The 8,621-nt window shown below is 36.8% G+C and overlaps 1 protein-coding gene across 1 annotated transcript in view; it reads right to left on the bottom strand.

Moving 5' to 3' along the window:
• The window catches only part of LOC103204055 (contactin-6), a gene marked incomplete at its 5' end in the record, with an annotated part of 246,435 nt that overhangs the window by 162,270 nt on the left and 75,544 nt on the right, over positions 1 to 8,621 (bottom strand).

Genomic DNA, 8,621 nt, shown 5'->3' with positions numbered 1-8,621 from the left:
GCTTGGTAGGTTGGAGGGTCGACGAAAGAGAGGGAGGCCTTCAACGAAATGGATTGACATGGTGGCTGCAATGATGGGCTCAAGTATAGCAGGGATTGCGGGGCTGGCGCGGGATCGGGCAGTGTTTCGTTCTGCTGTGCATGGGGTCGCTATGAGTCGGAAATGACTCGATGGCACTTAACAACAACACACACACACACACACACACACATATATATGTACATACACACACACACATACATATGCATATGCATATACATATATATAAACATATGGAAACATATGTATCTACCTATGTAACCACACATGTATTTTTTGGTTATTATTATTATTGCTGCACAATTGAATATGTTGTGTTTTTACCAAAATCGTTGCTTATTCTTGTGTATATCTCACTGTCTTCTTTTACCTTGGTCAAAGTTGTGCCAACTTCACCCTTATTTGGTATTGCTTTAGCCATCGACAAAACTAACAAGTGTCAACAATCTACAAAGTGTTTCCCCCCTCCCCCTCCTATCCCTGGTAATCACTAAAGAGTATTGTTTTCTGTATGTATACTTATCCTTGTCTTTTTATAATAATCCAATCATTCAGCATTTGTCCTGTTGTGATTAATGCATTTGTCTAAGCAAAATGTTCTCCAGATTCACTCATGTTTAGTATATTTTGAGAAATCTTACTTATTCTTTATGTCTGAATTGTATTCAACTCTGTGTATGTATCACAGTTTGTTTATCCATTCATCAGTTGATGAGCAGTTGGGTTCTTTCCATCTTTTTGCTATTGTGAATAATGCTTCAATGAACATGTTGTTGTTGTTACGTGGCATCAAGTCGGACCCGACTCATAGCGACCCCCCTTTGGGTTTCTGAGGCAGTATCACTACAGAAGTAGATTGCCCAACCTTCCTTCCGAGGGGTAACTGGTGGGTTTGAACCACCAGCCTTCTGGTTAGCAGTCAAGTGTCTTAGACAATATGCTACCAGATCTCCTTCAATGAACATAGGTGTGCATATCAATATTCATGTCAGTAATTTTAGTTCTAGGATATATATCTAGGAATGGGACTGCTGCTTCATAGGATATTTCTTTTTCTAGCTTTTCGAGGAAGTGCCATACCATTTTCAATAGTCTTTAAACCAATTTACAATCTCAACAACAGTGGAGCATGGTTCCAATGTAGCCACAACTTAACCAGCATTTTCCTTCTGTTTGTTTGTTTGTTTTGTTTTTTTATCAGTGCCATATTTTTGCAAGGGTGAGATAGTATCTCATTTTGATTTTAATTTGCATCTCTCTTATGGCTAATGATCATAAGGAATAAGAATTTTTTTTGAGTTTTTTTTTATGGCTAATGACCATGAGTATCTTTTCACGTGTTATTGGCTGCTTGAGTGTCCACTTTGATGAAGTGCTTGTTCATGTCCTTTGCCCATTTTCAGTTGGATTGTTTGTCTTTTTTGCTGTTGAACTGTTGAAATTTTCTACATATTTTAGAGATTAGACTCTTACCAGACATATCATTCTCAAAGAATTTTTTCCCCCAATCTGAATGCTCTTTTTCAGTCTTTGATAGTTTTTTGATGAGTATAAGCATTTAATTTCTATGAGATTCCAGTTACCTAAGTTGTCTTCTATTTCTTGTGCATTTGTTGTTGAGTTTGATAATCTAGTCCTGAAAAATAGTAGGTCCCACTGTTTTATCCCTATATTATCTTGCAGGAACTTTATAATTTTGGCTTTAACATTTAGATCTTTGATCCATTTTGAGTAAGTTTTATGTATGGTTCTGGGTATGAATCCTGTTTCATTTTCTCTGCAAATAAATATTCAGTTTTGCCAGTAGCATTTGTTAAAGAAATTGCTTCTTTCTCACTGAATGGAACTTGACCACTTGTGGAAAATCAGGTGCATAGATGAATGGCTTTACTTTTAGGTTCTCAATTATGTTCCATTGGTTTGTGTATCTCTCATTGAACCATAACCACTGTTTTCATCACTTTGGCTATATAGAGTGTTTTGAGATTGAGGAGTATGGGGCCTCATATTTTGTTCTTCTTCAATATTGCTTTGGCTATTTGGGTCTCTTTTCTTTCCATATAAAATTGGTGGTACGGTTTCCATTTCAGTAAAGAATGCTGTTAGAATTTGGATTGAGATTGCATTGTATCTATAGATTGCTTTGGGTAATATTGACATTTTCACGATGTTAAGTCTTTCAATCCATGAACATGGAAAGATTTTCCCACTTATGAAGATCACTTTTAGCTTCTTGCATTCGTGTTTTATAGTATTCACCATATTGGTTTTTTACATTTCTGGTTAGTTTTATCCCTAGATATTTTATCATTTTGTGGGCTATCGTAATCAGTGTTCTTTTATTGATTTCCTTTTTGGATCTCTCCTTGATAGTGTAAAGGAACCCACATAATTTTTGTGTGTTAATCTTGTGCCTGCTATTTTGCAAAATCCTTCTATTAGGTTCAGTAGGTTTCATGTGGAATCTCTGGGATTTTCTATGCAAAGAATCATGTTATCTGTGAATAGAAACAGTTTTATGTCTTCCTTTCCATTTTGAATACTTATTTCTCTTTCTTGACTTATTACTATGGGTAGGACCTCCAGCACAATATTAATATTGATTAAAAGTGGTGATTGTTGGCATCCTTGTCTAATACCCAACTCAGTCTTTCTTCATCAAGAATAATGTTGGCTTTTGTTTTTGCATATATGTCCTTAATTTTATTAAGGAATTTCTCTTCTATTACTATTTTATTGAGAGTTTTCATGAGGAAAGGGTGTTGAATTTTATTGAATGCCTTTTTGCGTCAAGTAAGATGATCATGTAATTATCTTCATTTGTTTAATTTATGTGGTAAATTATATTAATTTTCTAATTTTGAACCATCCTTGCATACACAGTATGAATTCTGTCTGATCATGACGTATTGTTTTTTAATATGCTGTTGAATTCTTTTGGCTATATTTTGCTTGAGAATTTTTGTGTCTATGTTCATGAAGGATATTGGTCTATAATTTTCATCTTTGTGGACTCTTTACCTGGCTTTGATATCAGTGTGATGCTGACTTTATAGAATAAGTTGAGGAGTATTCCTTCCTTCTTGATGTTTTGAAGAGTTTGAGTAGAATTGGTTTCAGCTCTTCTCTGAATGTTTGTTAAAATTCCTCACCGTGAAGTCATCTGGGCTGGGACTTTGTTTTGTATGTAGGTTTTTTTTTTTTTTTGTTCTTTTCTTTGGTAATGACATCTTCAAGCTCTTTTTTTAGTTTGAGTCTGGGTAGATTTTCTACCTCTATTTGTGTTAGGTTAAGTAGGTAATGTGTTTCTAGAAATTTGCCCATTTATTCCAGGTTTTCAAATTTGTTGAAATATACCTTTTCATAATATTCTTTTATATTCCTCTTTATCTCAGTTGGATCTCTTATAATATCTCCAACTCAATTTCTTATGTTGGTTATTTTCATCCTTTCATTTGTTAGTTTGGTCACTGGTTTGTCTATTTTATTACTTTTATCAAATAATTAACTTTCAGTCTTCTTGATTTTTTTTAAAATTTTTTTCTGTTACCTAATTCATTTATTTCTGCTCTTCTCTTTATTATTTACTTTCTTCTTAAAATTTGGGCTTCTTTTGCATTTCCTTCCTATTGTTTAAGTTGCTGGATTAACTTATTTATTTTGCACCCTGTTTGCTATCTTTTGGTTATTGTTTGCTTGGTGTATATTTACATTTTCATCCTTTAATTTTTAACCTGTTTGTGGCTTTGTGTTTAAGGGGTCTCTAATAGACAACAAATTGATCAGTCATGTTCTTTTATCCATGCTGCCACAATCTACTTCTTGACTGGTGTGTTTAATCCATTTACATTCAGTGTAATTATTAACTGTTTCCATTGCTACAGTTATTGTGGTGTTAAAAGTTTTTTTTTATGTTCATTACTTTCTGTGATGAGTTCTTTTGTATATGGACTTTCTTTTCATTTCATTTGTTATCATTGGTTTTGTGTTTGTTGAGTCTTTTTGATATGCTTATTTTTTGTTTTGATGTGAATATTTGTGACTTTTTGTGATTACTTTGAAATTTATATTTATTATTCTGAATTTAAAATACTCTTTTATATCTTGATATCCTTGACTTCCTCTGCTTAGGGAGACTCCATAATGCTACAACATCCATTCCCCTTTCTGTTTTGAAGCTGTTATCATCTATTTCTTCATATCTCTGATACCCTTCTATCAATTTTGTAGCATTCTTTTACTTTTTTTAAGTTTTTATGGCTTGATATCTTGAAGATCCTGTCTTGTATCTTTATCTTAGCTTGTTGTCTGATGTTGTTGGTTTTCTACCCAAGAGATTCTCTTTACCATGTATTGTACGGCTGATCAGATGGTTGCAAATTCTTTGAATTTCTGCTTATCTGGCAGCATCCAAATTTTGTCTTCATTTTTCAAAGACCGTTTTGCTGGACAAAACTTTTCTTTTAGAGCTTTGCATATGTTATCCCATTGCCTTCTTGCTTGCATGATTTCTGATGAGAAATCAGGATATAATCTTATTGGAGTCCCTTTGTAGGTGATATTTCCCCTTTCTCGTGCTGCTCTAAAAACTCTTTCTTTGGCTTTGGTTCTGTAAAGTTTGATTATGATATGTCTTGATGAACTTCTTTTGGGTTACATCCTGGATGGAGTTTATTGTGATTTTTGGATAGAAATTTCTTGTCTTTCATGATATTTAGAAGTTCCCTCCTATTATATCATCCAAAATCTCTCTGTAAGCTATTTTCTTTCTTCCCCTTTTTGAATTCCTAATATGCAAATATTATTCATCTTGATGATGTCTTACATAATCCTCAGGCTATCTCCATTTTCCTTCAACATTTTTTTTATTGTTGATCAACATGTTATCATCAAGGGATTTATCCTCGGTTTCACTGATTTTTTCTTCCTTTGACTTTATTCTACTTCTGTGTCTTTTAATTGTTATTTATTTCTAATATTTCATTGTTAATCTTCCAAATTTCTAGTTGTTGTTTTGATATGGTTTTCATTTCTTTACTGTTGCCATTTTGTTCTTGGATTGTTTTCCTGAATTCCTCTAGGGGTGTGTGTGTGTGTGTGTGTGTGTGTGTGTGTGTGTTGTTTTTCTGATCTCTTTGAGAAAGCTAAATATTCATCTTTCAATTACTTGTTGTTGTTGTTGTTATGTTGTTGTTATGTGCCGTCAAGTCGGCCCCGACTCATAGCGACCCCTCCTTGGGTTTCCGAGGCAGTATCACTACGGAAGTAGGATTGCCCAACCTTCCTTCCGAGGAGTGGCTGGTGGGTTTGAACCGCCAGCCGTCTGGTTAGCAGGCAAGTGTCTTAGCCACTATGCTACCAGAGCTCCCAATTACTTGTTAGGTAGATCTAATATTGGTTCTTGCTCAGCAAGTATTTTCAGCCTTTATCTTGCTTTATTTCCCTTTATTTTGTACATTTTGATGTACCATGTCTTATTTATTTATATGATTTATAATTACTGCTGTCTTTGATTCAATAAAGTTAAAATTGTTTATATATTTCTTATTGGTGTTATGTTCACTTATCTCTTTGCTTTGTTGTTATTTATTTATTTTATATATATATATATTTGTAGCTTAGCTTCTTCCCTGTCTTTTTGTATTGCTTACCTTCCTATGTATTTTTTATTATTATTTTTTTAATTCATGTTGTTTTGTACTATTAGCCTGTTATGACCATGAAGCTAGTGGTTATGTGTATGGGTTTTGGGCTGTCACCTGTCTAGGTGTTCTTTCTTCTCACTGGCAGGTATGGTGAATCAAAGACACAATGCTTATATGTTGGTAGGCACATATGATTTCTTTCAGAGGATTTCTTGGTGGTATGCAAACAAATCCTTTCCCTGATGTACGGTACCAGGTATTGGGTGGTCAAGGTCCTTTCACAGCTCTTAAGGGATAATGTGTTCCCTCTGCCTTGCCACAAAAAGTTAGTGTGATCCCTGTAACACAGCATGAGACAAAGGGAAGAGAAGGCAGGACTGGGTGCTGAGGCCCACATGGCCAGGAAAGTCAGCTGGGTAAGGTACAGAATCTCTCTCAGCTGGTGGTGTTTGACAGAACAGTGCACAAAGTACCCCCTCAGCCAGGTGGTTGTTGTGTGTGCAGTGTACAGAGTCCTGCTCAGCTAGGAGGGGTTTGGAGGTGGAAAGGGGAAGTGACAGAAGCCTGTATGTCTGGAATGGGGTAGAGGGTGAAGAAAAACCTTAGCACAGAATATCTGCTCCTCAGGGAGGTGTAGTGGCTGATCTTTCTTACCCTGGCTAAGCCAGTCTCCACCTCAGGGCATACGCTAATGCAGATGACAGGCATGTCTGGAAGGGAAAGGGGACAGAAGTATCTGCAGGGATATGGGGATGGCTGCTTGCATAAGGCCATTTCTGGGGGAAAGGGCTCTAATTGTCACTCTGTCAATGGACTTCTCACTGAATGTCTCCCATATAAATGGTCAGGGACCTCCACTGACAAGTAGTCCCTGTACAAATTCTTAGTTTCGTTCCTTATACTTGCCAGAAGGGTGGGAATAATCACTCATCCCTCTGTTCTTTCCCTTTTACCCCCTGCAAAAGTCCACTACCTATCTATATTTTGTCCTTCTGTAAGGCTCCAATGATTCAGTCTGTATCAATGTGCTACAGAGGCACTTCCCTGTGTTACCCTAATTTCAAAGCTATACCACTTGCACAGTTTCCTCCTGAAGTATGTCCCATCCTTGGCAACATGTTGTCCCTATTGTCACTTCTTTCCAGGGTTGTGTGTACTGAATCTCTGCCACCAGCTGTGCTCTCATTGTAGTTGCTTATCTGGGTTCTTCACTCAGGTTATTTTCAATGCTCTGGTAGCATAGTGCCTAAGGCACTTGACTGCTAACCAGAAGGCTGGCGGTTCAAACCCACCAGCCACTCCTCGGAAGGAAGATGGGGCAATCTACTTCTGTAGTGATACTGCCTCGGAAATCCAAGGAGGGGTCACTATGAGTCTGGTCTGACTTGACGGCACATAATAACAACAACAACAATATCCCAAAATAGCTACACTGCTCCCCACTGGCCAGCAGGGCATGGCTAATCCATGAATCTCTATTTTCCTCCTGGACTTATTCTGCCTCTCCTTCCACTTGGTGCTCAGTCTGTTTCTTCAACTCTCTGCCTGATATTCTGGACCAGAGGCCTTTTTTTTTTTTTTTTTTTGTATATGTTTTACATAGTTTCTAGACTCTTTGTTGTCAGTGGGTTGATACTGTGTGTGTATCTAAGATGCCATATTGACTGAAAAAATGTTTTAAAAAGCAGGTGCTCTTATGCTTTTCAAAATATATTACCTGGTAGCATAGTGCCTAAGGCACTTGACTGCTAACCAGAAGTCTGGCAGTTCAAACCCACCAGCTACTCTTTGGAAGGAAGGTTGGGCAATCTACTTCCATAGTGATACTGCCTCAGCAACCCAAGGAGGGGTCCCTGTGAGTCGGGTCCTACTCAACGGCACATAACAACAACAACAACCCACAATGCCTTCCTTTTCTCTCTCTGCCCCATGTATGCTGTGTTTATACCTTTAAAGGACATGGAAGGCAAATGACAGTCATTCTGGGCCTTTAGCATTAGAACTTTTGAAGCCACTTTAATTATGAAGCAGAGATAATCAATATATCCAGACCCTCAGTACAATGTTGTATCTGAGACTATAGGATCTCTTGAGTTTTCTTGTTCAATAGCAGTGCATTCAAACCATGATTAGATTTTAGGAATAAAAGAGGAAACATTTTAAAACAATCCATATCCAAATCTGTTGAGAATGTTTGCAGAAATCTCCTAGACATGCTACAAAGAGGAAGGGGCTACACCTGGGTGAGAGCAACAGGCTTCATTTCACCTTCCTTTTAAGTTTATCTTTCAAGTATTTGTTCTTATGCCTTGAGGCAGTTCCCAAAGAAAGATCTTTAAAGCTGGTAACACCTTACATATTCATTCTTTTTGACACATTCATTCTTATCACACCTGTGGAACTTTACTTCTGTGCTAAGGCATAAGGCATACAAAGATAGACTGGACAGAATCCCTACTAAGGAAAAATCTTCAGTCCAGTGCTATAGAGACAGTTGTGGATAGGAAGAGGAAAAGGAAATAAAGAGTGCTTTACAAGAGATTCTCTCTTGTGTATCTCATCATATATGTGGAGTTGGTCTTCAAGGTGCAGATGCAATCATGGTCGCACTCTACACCATTAGCAAATATCCTTGTTTATTGTTGTTGTTGTTATCATTTTTTCTTTCCTCTTTGGACACAAGTACCATATTGGAATTACAAATTTAGAAAACAATGCCCGTGCATCCTCCCTGTGGACTTTATTTCTGGCTTTGGGTGACACAATCTAGATTTCTCACTTTCCTGTAATATTAGAAGATCAACAAGGAGTCTATCTTCCCACAAAAACAACACCGACTGGAGTCTGAGATATGACTGTCCCTTTATGTGTGGAGCTCTTATTCCAGGTCTTCACAGGACCTTCTTCAAAGGACGACTGACTTCTTTTTTATTATTT

The sequence above is a fragment of the Orycteropus afer genome, unplaced genomic scaffold (assembly GCF_000298275.1).
Source record: "Orycteropus afer afer isolate SDZICR_OR568_19922 unplaced genomic scaffold, OryAfe1.0 scaffold00241, whole genome shotgun sequence".
NCBI classification, from domain to species: Eukaryota; Metazoa; Chordata; class Mammalia; order Tubulidentata; family Orycteropodidae; genus Orycteropus; species Orycteropus afer.
Note: the sequence above shows the minus strand (reverse complement) of the source record. Positions and strands in the feature narration are given on the sequence as shown.